Source organism: Sciurus vulgaris (genome assembly GCF_902686455.1).
Source record: "Sciurus vulgaris genome assembly, chromosome: 3".
NCBI classification, from domain to species: domain Eukaryota; kingdom Metazoa; phylum Chordata; class Mammalia; order Rodentia; family Sciuridae; genus Sciurus; species Sciurus vulgaris.
Window position 1 is genome coordinate 100,142,414 of NC_136463.1, and position 11,451 is coordinate 100,153,864.

General features: G+C 36.3%; 1 long non-coding RNA gene across 1 annotated transcript in view; it reads left to right on the forward strand.

The window, feature by feature from the left end:
• LOC306658574 overlaps nucleotides 1-11,208 on the forward strand; it is a 157,334-nt gene extending 146,126 nt beyond the window's left edge. Inside the window, exon 4 of the long non-coding RNA XR_013763085.1 lies at nucleotides 10,657-11,208. This is a non-coding gene — a long non-coding RNA (uncharacterized lncRNA). The remainder of the gene's footprint in view (nucleotides 1-10,656) is intronic.
• The last annotated feature ends 243 nt before the right edge of the window (nucleotides 11,209-11,451 follow it).

Consider the following 11,451-nt stretch of genomic DNA (forward strand, 5'->3'; position numbering starts at 1 on the left):
TTTTAACCCTGGTTAACCCCCGAACAATTGTAATCTGAGAAAATCTATGTCTTGGGCTTCAGTTTCTTCACCAATAAGATGTCTTCTCCTCATAATGACTTTGGATAATTGCATAAGTAATAATGGAATCTGGGATAAAAGATTGACCTGAATTGTCATGAGGTTAATTAAGCAAGATATCCCAGAAGACACATGTTTGGAGGAGGGTTTCAAAGTATGTTAGGAGATAAGACTTAAAAATAAAGAAGAAAACAGAAAATAATAAGAGGGCTTCCCCAGGTGAGACCAAGGACAGCAGCTAATGAGGCCTAGAGATAGAATTCACCAAATGATATTTAGAAGGACTTCAGGTTTCTTTGGTTATAGAGTAAGAACATATTGTGAAGTAATAGTAGGAAGAAGCAAGAAAGGACTTAGTTAACACAGTGTTGAAGTCTTAATTTTTTTTTTTTTTTTTTTTTTAATGATCTGAGCAATTATCCTAAATTCCTGAGTTAGGAAGTGTATGGTATTTGAGGAAAATGACAAACAATTTGAAACCACATTTATCTAGTACACCACATTACACATAGCAAGTTTTCATGAAATATCTGTCACTTTGAAATTCACTGGCACTTTAAAAATGAGTGCTTGTGTTCAGGCACTTAGATGCCATCGTGTTCATGGTATTCTTTTTAAAAAAGTGTTTCATTTTAATCATATAAATCTACCTTTACTTTTTAAAAGTTGTCTATCTCCTATACTTAAACTGAATTTGAGAACTAAATGTACTTCTTTTAAATGATCATTGTATGATTATTCCTTCATAGAAGATGCTCCCTTTTATTGGAAATATATGTGATTTAGGCACAATTTAAGCCCTAGGATAACATTGCTAAGAAAATTTGTGTTCTTAAAGAGTCCCTTTAACACGCTATGCTCCTTTCTGGATGCACGGAAAATGAAGTTGTTTCTAACATAAGTGAGGTTATTCCCTAGACATTAACTTTCCTATTATGTACATAAAAATTTTTAGACTCTCTTTTGTTGATCTTCTTTCACTCTCCAAAGAATTCTGTGTTTTTTACTCTTCAAACACTGATCTCTGTTTTGTTTTCTGTTCATATCGTGTGGGGCTTGTGATTTGAGTCTACTTCTGGTATGCCTAATATAAGCAGTCTATTAAAGATCACCTTTCTCAAGGAAAATAAAATATCTGTACAGGACATTAATTAGTTTGAAGACATGATGGTAAATATAATTAAGACATAAATAATAAAAGACATATAACTGAAAATTGAAGCTAATTGACAGAATAATTTTAAGCCATTGATATGATCTAAAAGGGCAAAACTATTTTTTTTTTTATTTTTAGAAGCATACAGCTGGAAATAGCATACATAAGTTTATAGTATGTAGAGAAGAAATGCAGAAAATTTAGCCATAGTGCACTAGTTGGTTCTATACTGTAAAATAAAATCTTTGTCCATTGATATGTCAGTAAGGAGAGTTAGGTGAGAGACTATAGGAAAAACCCCCAAATCTCTGTGGCTTTAAACAAGGTTTCTGTAAGTGAGGTTTTCATGATGAGTACAAATTACAAACAAATGGAGGCTCTGCTTTGTGTGGGCCTTGTTCTGCTTTGCAGGGCAAGAGAATAGCTATACTCTGGAAAACTAGCTATTGTGGCAGAAAGAGAGCACATTATGCATCATGTACTAGCTATTAAAACTTCCATATGTCTTTTTTTCATTCAATTTATAGTTCAAAGTAAGTCATGTGGTTATATCAAGCCCAAGGTGGCAGAGAATCCTACCTTCTTCTTAGAAAGAGACTGGAAAGATTTGGTACACAACAAAAATGACTACAATATTCATAAGAATGTACAATAATTGCCAAAAGTCTATTAAAATGATTTTTAGCTTTAAGAATCTACATGTAAGTAAAATACAGAAGACAGTTTTGTAATATAAATGTTATCATTGCCTAATTCAGAAAAACTTTGTTTCTATCTCATAGTCACTTGTATAAAATTCCATCTCCATAGAAACTGGCACCTCCCTGCAGGCTTTTTCTCATTACTTCCTACACAAATATTGTAAAACAGTGCTGAATGGAACTTCTGCTGGTTCAGAATTTTGTCCGAAGAGCTAAAGCTGAGGGAAATAGACAGGTCTATTCTAAAAAACATCATGTTCCCTTCCTTTCTCAGCTAACTGAGGTAAAGCAAAAGAATAGACATTTGAATACATTCAAAGAATGGTGAGCTGTAGGCAAAGGGAGAGAGTTTTGTTGTGTCCTCTCTCTCTACTTCTAAGCTTCAAGGATAAGAAAATTTCTCATGGGGCATGGGGCTATCTATCAAAAAGGGAAACTAGTGTCTTCCTCTAGTGATGAAAGCTGCTGAACCATAGGGGTTCTTTAGATTCACTTTGTACAGAGGCAGGGTAGAGGAGAGTGCCATACACATCTTATGGATTGTGCTTGGATTTGTGCAAGAACGGGGTTGGTTCCTCCTCTCTCTGAGTAGAAATAGCTGGAGCACCTGCCATATAGGGTAAGAAGGGGCTGTTTCAAGTCAGGCATGGTGGCCCATACCTGTAATCCCAATGAGTCGAGAGGCTGAGACAGGAGGATTGCAAGTTCAATGCCAGCTTTAGCAACTTAATGAGGCCCTGAACAAATTATCGAGCGTCTCAAAAAATAAAAACAACTGGGGATGTGACTCAGTGGTAAATCACCCCTGCCTTAAATCCCTAGTAGAAAATAAAAATATAAAATAAAAAGAGGCTACTGTAGTGGCAGGGCAGTCTGTGCTGTTAGTATTTTTCATGACAAGGGTGTGTGGATATTCCTTGGAACAAGTGGGAGCCTCTGAGACCTCCTGTGTCATGGGAACTGCATCCCTAAGAAACTGTTGGGCAGAGAGCCAGGGGCAGGAGATGAGAGAAAGGAGAGGTCATCTGCAGAATGCCTCATCCATCTCCAGGAACCTCTGGGATGCGAGGGCTCTCAGGGGCCCATAAAAAGGATCTGATTTGGATGACTGCCACCTAGACTTTCACCTCACCCTTCTCCTTTCCAAGAGTCCAGTGATATTAACACCCAAGGGAAACACAGAAATAGCAGAGATGAGGACAAATGGGATTGGGGGAAGAGAGAAAAGAAAGAACTGAAGAAAGCAAACCATGTTTCCCTTCTCCATTGCAGGATCCAAGACACAAACCGAGATTCAGGTAGGAGGTGGGGAGGTACTTTAATTTGGATATAAAATTAATGCTTAGATATTGACTAGATTTTAAATACTAAAAAGAATCAGATGCCTGTGGGATTTGTCTTCAAAGGACAGGGAAAGGAAAGATTATAGAGTATGGTTTGATGGGGATAATTAGTGGAAAAATTAAAGAATGTTCCAGTTGAAACCATTCATGAAAACATTTGTCTATTTTTTGTGTGTCATTCTTATTACCACAATATTAGAAGAGTTACTGGAAGGACCTGGGCTTGTTGTATATGGTCTCTGGCCTGGCCTATAGGAGGAGGAGCCCATACATCCCATTACATCCAGGTATGTTTCTAAAATTGAAAGCCCAACAAGAAGTCTCAATCCAAAGAAGAGGGACAAAGAGTCGAGTAGAGGGCAACATAATGAGAAATGGAAACACCAAATCTGGAAGAGTTTTTAAAAAGAAAATGGGAGATAGGTCATAGAGATGCTTCTGGATACTGAAGCATTATTGCTGGCACATTTTACACTGAATCCAACAGCCTTAGCTGTTAAGGCTGCTGAAATATCCTAGAAATCACCTGGATAACACTTTTTCCACTTCTGACATTGAAAGACTACCCATTATTCCAGGGTAGCTAAATAACTACCACTTTGGCAAAATATACTTGCCTGTTTTCCCTACTCCCTGGCTGAAGATCATCTCCCTACCTCTGGACTCTAATAGCAAATGACTTTTTACACTTACATAAAATCATGTCCCTATGTGTCCCATAATTTATGTGAAAATCCAGAAGTTGAGCATTTATTTATACATAGGAAGTACTTGTTGAGTGAATATTGCTATGAAAATAAACTTATAACTTTGAATAATTTTAAGCATAATTTTTAAGTTGCAAAGGAAGTTGCAGATGAAGTCAACATCAATAAGTGGTATTTATTAAGCAATCACATTTACATATTGATGTGATAAGCAGTATGCCAAGTAAGTTACATAAATAGTTCTCAACTTTATGAGATTAACTTACAAACTTACAGTTTTGTGAGGCCCAGAAATGGATTGGCTAGAAATATATGTGGAATGCTGTGCAGTCAAGAAAACAGTTTACAGGAGAAGCAAAATATATGACATTGTTCAAGAATGAGGGAAAGATGAGAAGACAGGTAGTAATGAAATAATGGGTAGAGATAAAATAATACAATAAGAAATTATCATTATTGTCTTTTTGGAACCGGTAACATTGAACTAGCAGACAGAAGATCAACTAATCTTTCATGATCTTATTTCATTCTTGTTGAATTTAGGTCAGTCACTTAGTTCTTCTTTATTTTTCTTTCTTTAATTTTTTGGTAAAACTAGATCAGTTGGTTTACATTTTTTTAGGTAGTAAACATATTTTCCCCAATTTTTTCTTCCAAATTGCAGTATAAAAAGTATTAGGTTCTATATTTTACAATGTAAAATTCCTTACTTTTAGAGAATAAAATGTATTTTCCAGTGAATTTTTAAAAATATTATTTAAGAAAACAGAAATAACATAGAGGCTTGTTTAATTCCCATGTTAATGAGAAATAGAAAGTAAGGGATGTATTTTGTCCCATTCTCTATCTTGGATCAGCAAATGTACCTACACTACCTTGTACTTCATGTGCATTTTGCCTGCTGAAATTTCATGAAAATTCTGTAAACTTCCCTTTTCCTTTTAGTTATATATCTATATAATTGTGGAATCCTAGGGACTTAGTGCTCTCAAAAAGAAACATATGTCTCATGAGTATATTTGCATACTCAGGGATTCATTTAAGATCTAAGAAGAAAAGCTAACACCTATGGATAGATCTAATGAATATGAGTCTACTATTTAATACTCTTTAACTCTTTATTTTCTGTAAGAAAATAATTAGAGAAATTGAAGTAACAGCCAAACTTATTCCAAAGGATTTTATACTAGAGGGTAATAAAATTTGTACATAGTCTTCCATGTTTCAAAATGCTCATTCCATTGCAAAATTTTTCTGGTTATCTTAAAGAAAGGGCAAAAAATATGGAAAGTCTAATTTGAAAGATGGTCCCTTGCCCGCATTTGCTCAGGTTCTCAGGCCAGAGAAATTTAGAATTTTTGGAGCGAAAGAGTGCTGTGGGTATTAATGCACTTCCTCCAAAACAATCATTCGAAAATTATTCAGTTTTGATTAAGTCCCTCCCCAAACCATGCTCCTTCTTGCTCATTCTTTCTGAAATAAGACATACCTCAGTTTTCTGAAACCAAGCACAGAAGGATCATTTTTGTTCTTACACCAATTGAAGGAGGGTAATGTTCATGTTGTCAAACATACTGTTATAAACAGAACGGTGACATTAGCAACATCATTTGATCTTTGTGCCAAGGGTGAAGTTCATGCTATATGCTTGCCCTGTTGATCACTGTAAACAAGTTTCTATAAAACTTAAAAGCACTTCCATCTTCCCTTCCAATAAGTCAAGTTTTCCTCATAAACATTACTGCTTCTTCAGGCTTGGAAATAGAGTATGTTAGGCAGTTGAACAATTGGTTCAACTTAGAAGAGATAATTTGTTTTTCCAAGGAAGACAGAGAGAGGAATAAACACAAATGAAACCCTCCAAAGGTATCAATATTTTCAGGAGGCAAAACTGTCCTCATTCTCTCCCAATCTCATGTAACTTCCATGATCAAATAAGGGCCTGTAGATGTCAGGAAAATATACAATGACATGGGTTTTTGGAGGCTGACCAGATTCAACTCTGGCAAATGTCTACCATTCCCATTCTCAGCTACTCTATGTTTTAGTCAGTTTTTTCACTGCTGTGACTAAAAGACCTGACAAGAACAATTTGAAGGAAGAAAAGTTTATTTGGGGTATCATATTTTTAGAGGTCTCAGTGCATAGACAGCCAACTCCATTCCTTGGGGCATGAGGTGAGGCAGAACATTAAGGTGGAAGAGTGTGGTGGAGGAAAGCAGCTCATGTGATAATCAGGAAACAGAGAGACTCCACTTGCAGATACAAAATATGTACCCCAAAGGCACATTCCCAATGCCCAACTCCTTCAGCCACACTCTGCCTCCAATTCCCATTCAGTTAATTACCATCAGGGGATCGATTCACTGATTGGGGTAAAGCTCTCATACCCCTTTGTTTCACCTCTAAATCTTCTTGCGTTGTCTCACATGTGAGCTTTTGGGGAACACCAAATATCTAAACATTCTGTATTCATTATTTTCTTCATGAACCTTCTCTACTTGTGGCTTGCAGCTTTGGTACAGAGATTAGCACCAAAAGAACACAGATAGTTTTCCAGATTATCCATCTACCTTCAGCTTGCCCCTCACTGACTTACTCCAAGACAAATAAAAAAAAGGATAACGAGCTCCTAGGTGAGATCAGCAAAGGCATTCTTTAAGCAGCTATGCATTGCTTGCACATGCAAGCTTTTCATTTACCATTTGTTTCCTTGCCAGGAATAGCCAAATTTAGTAAGGAGTCATTCATACTTGCAGTAGGAAGCATGAGAAAAAGAGGTACTGAGATTTTCAAAGGGAGAGTATATGCCTGTGAATAATAAGATCCAATGCTGATGATAAGTGAGGATTGAATGTGAATGTTATTGAGTTAGGTAATAGCAGTGTTCTTAGAGGTTTGGGATACTTATTTGAAAACAAGTTCACTCTGAGTGAAAAGCTTGCATCACATTACTTTTATCAGTAGACTGGTAGATAATATGATGGCATTGCATTTGACTTGTAATATGCATTAAAATAAGAACTTTTCTTGTTTTTTGGAGGCAGTCCATTATATAATTCTAAAATTGTAACAAAAGGACTGATGTGATAAATTTTGTGTTTTTAAAGTTGAATTGGTCACAGTATTACAAAGGTAGTCTGGGGAAAGAACAGCAAATACCACCTTGGCAGTCAATATCATCCAGGACTAATAACCAAACTTCTTTAATAAGGCTCTTCACAAACACTGACAAAAATTGGGAAGTTATTGGAGTTGGAGAGATATCACTGGAGGCTTTGGGAGTTTCTTCTGAAGTCATTCTGAATTAGCAGCTAATGGGGAGCTTTCTTTGATAGCGCTATTATAATTAAATGCAGCTGGATGAAAATCAACCACAAAGGGAATTCATTTGTTTATCATTACTTCTGACTTTGTTAGCAGATGTTTTCGAAGTACCATAGTAGCCAGCATAATTTGTCTCTGTGTAATGTGAAGCAGGTAAACTTTGATTAATAAACTGACAAGTACATTCTTTAATTTCTTTTCTGAAGTTTGCTTCTGACTCTTATATAGCACATATGTCAAATCCGGAAAGCACACTGATAAACATTCAGTTTCTTTTTATATATGTCAGGCCAGCTGAAATGGAGGTGTCAGTCGGCGGTGAGCTGGCTTATCAAATGTTCATCCTGAAAGCTGCTGTAGTATTATCGCATGTATGTAGGCTAGTGAAAAAGATAAACACATATGGCATATACATATCAGCTATAGAACAACAGCTCTCTAAGCTGTAATCACTATTGACTTTCCATAAGGAATTCAGTCATCTTCAGCAAATTGGATGCTTTAAGAGTTTAAACATTAATTCATCTATTTAAAAAGGGTAATTTTGACATATCCTTTGCTTATAATAAATGCCTCCTCCACTTTGGTAACAGGCAGACTTCCTCACCACCCACTTTGTTCAGCACCCATCACTCCCGCATCTTCATTCACACTCACTTTCTACCTGTCTCGCTTTCCAATATTGCACAGTACACTTCTCATATTATTCAAAGAACTCTTGAAAATGATGCCCCCGCTTTCCAAATGACACCCCTCTTTCCTGCATACCGGATGGAATGGTGATGTTTCCTTTTTTTTTTTTTTTCTAACTGGGTCAATAAGGTTTAAATATGAAGCATTTGAGATGGACTTTGCATTCATTACTCATATGACAAATTCGTGTGTCCAATGATTCATTGCCATTTGTTTCAAATTAATATTTGCCCCAGATAAAATTGGAAAAGTGTCTGTATGTCCTTTTATTTTCATATTATGACTCCATTGCCAGTTGCACCTTATAATATCTATTTCACTTCTAATTTCATAAATGCTCAGCTTTGTACTGAGTACTTTGTGTGTACTTGAAACTCAGATTTTTGATGCTGGTGCTATTAGTTAAGATGTTTATTCAATTATTTATTACATCTGCAAATTTATTTCTAGGGATACATGTGCAAATATAGATATTTATGTCTATGCTTATGTTCTCACCTGTTTGGTCTTCAGAATTCAGATGGGCTTAGTTGGCAAAACATATGAAAATAAAATCTGTGGTGAACCTGAAATTTTTTACAGATAAGCAATCTTTGGCATTATCCTGTTTTCCTCTCTTTAAAGTTTCAATCAATTTAAAATAAACATTCTTCATGTAGGTGGAGTGAAATAGGAGAAAGATGAATTTTGTGATTACACAGAACTGAGTCCAAAACCCAGCACTGCTCCCTACTTGCTCCCTCAGCCTTGATTTCCTCGTCTACACAATTGGATACAATAATACCACCTTGTGAGGATTCCAGAAAATACATCTAACAATCTGGGAAAATAATAGCCTCTCTGTGTGTATTCATCAATATTAATAGAGATAAGTAATTTATTTCAATAGGAGCTCAAAAATAGTTAAAAATGATCACTCGTATGGAATAGTATGAAGAATGGCCTTCTGTGCTGGTCTTCATGGGTGACATTCACAGCATGTTATAGCACACCAATTTAGACATTATTTAATGAAAAACTTACTTGAAATGTTAAACTGTAACTAAAAAGTGATTGAAATTCATTAATGCCTAAAAAGTGTTTCTTATGAAAAGAGAACACCTACTTGTGACTAACTGCCAACTATCAATTGTCATTTGATTAAAAATAATCCAACTGTAGCAGGTACTATTCTAATTGGGTGACTTTTCAAGGAAGCTTCATTAAATGCTCATTCTCTAAAATTTTTTGAAGAATAATTGTCCATATTCGAAGTGTGAGGATAATTAGTTAAATCGCAATCTTAGGTTGGTCTGCAGTAAGGAACAAATGTATGCTGGTACCTTTATGTCACTTTAGAACATTTGAGAATTTTGTCAGGGATTTCTAGCCTTTTAAGCTGTTTCTCTAATGGGAATCTGTCTTTACTTTCCTTCTTTTGGGGTGAAGAGAGCAGGGTGAGAGTCATAATGTTTTAATAGAACTGCAGATTAGCTAATTTTGAAAAAAAAATTCTTGTTAAGATGATTGTCCTTGAGGAAAATTTTTCATGTGTGAGTGATTATTTTTATTATTTCATTTACTTTGTTACCGAGTAGAATTACCTGAACACACTTCAAAGGAGGATCATATGCAACTAGAAGAGGTGTGGCCTACAATGTGATTTATGCTTTCTGAAAATTTTTATGCTATCAGGTCAGAAAATTAAGCAAGGTGACCGTTCCATGTAGCTCTGATTCTTGACTCTGTGTTATCTCTTAAGATGACCAGATTCACAGCGGAGTTAACAAATAATACATACAGCATTATAGTACTATAGTACTGGGATTGGTGAATCCATGGAAAATTTTCCTATGCTGGAAAATTGTTGAGATTAATCAACATGCTTTTCTTAATGTGGGGTCATGGACATCTATTGTGCTGGGTGTGGCCTTATTCCAAAATATAGGGAAATCATGCTACAACTTGAACATCATTCCCAGTGTTTTGCCATGGTCTTTAGGCTGGTGTGACTGAATATAAGACTCTATGATGTCAGATAATCTGTGGGTATAATTGCTTAGCTAAAATGTTTTGAGCCGTTGAAGATAAAATAGCATTATTTCCACAGCATGACTATTTTACCATTGCTGGATTACTCCAGATGAGTTGTGAGAGTAACAACAGTTTAAGTGACTTTATGATTTTTCCAGTATTTGTTGTTCAGGGTAGTGTTCCTTGAAATGTGTTTAGGGAGGCATTTTTAAGTTAAAGAAGGCAAATATATAAAAATGTTGGAGTGGGGAGGGCTATTGTCTGGCACACAGTAGATCCCAAAGGTCTTGGGAGAAGTAGCAGGATATTGGTAAGGAAGAAGAAGGTCTTCCCCTAGGTGCTGCTTAAAGTGAATACCTGGTGCCCACTATGTATAAGGTCTAGAATATGAAGAGGCACTGGGTGTGAAACAAAGAGAAATGGCAAAATAGGTATCAGAGGTGGAAGCCAGGCATCTGCAAAGGTGGTAGGGGTTCTGCAGAAGGTATTTGTTTAAATCTGGCTAAGGAATGCTGCTGGAATGTGTAGACAACTTGTTCTTTGTGTTTAAGAGGAAAAATAGAAGTGCCCAAACGTAAGGAGGCCCATACAAGACATCCGTGAGCAGTGCTGATGGTAATGCTTCTGCTGATACATGTCTGCTTTTACATTTCCAGAAGCCTTGACCCTGACTTCAGTCAGAGCAGCTTATCTCCTGAGCTGTTCCTACGCCTTCATCCTTTTGCTGTGAGACTGCAGCACTCCAGGAGACTCAGACTGGGGTGAATCTGGCAGTGACCTTGCTGATTCCTGAGATTCCCACCTCTCTGCTGCTGAATGATCTGTCAAGGGATGGACGCTCCTAAGTGTTGCCTCCTCTCTTGCAATTAAAGGGAGATGGGGAGCTAATTTGAAGGATTTTTTTCCTAGACTTTCATCTTTTTCTGATTTTTTACCCAGCATCTTCTGTGAAAAGTTCCATAGCAAAAGTCTGCACAAGAAAATAGAACAGATGATGGAAACTGATGACTGAAGTCAGCTGTTCCCTAAAAGCGGCAATAATGTCAGAGTGGTAACTGGATAATCTGTTCTGTTTTGGACTGTGTCTATTTTTCTTCTATCCGAATTGTCACTTGGTTGTCTCTTATTTATGCTGTAGAGAATGGTTCACAGTGTGTGTGTGGAGACATATGTGGAAAGTAGCTGTATTGTAATATTTATCATTAAAGAGCCGCCTTTGTTTCATCTTAAAAGCATCACATTGATGATTTGAATAATAAAGCTGACTGGCTTACTCACTGAAGGTTGTTTCCATAATGGAGCAAATTTATGTACCGAGGTTCTCGTTTTCTTTATTAGATAATTGGACAAAATGCTGAGAAACTGCTACTAATTGAGCACTCATTCCAGCTTTTGTCTATATTGAGGCTGGACAGGTTTTCTGATGTTTGCAAAAGAATTAAACATCCACC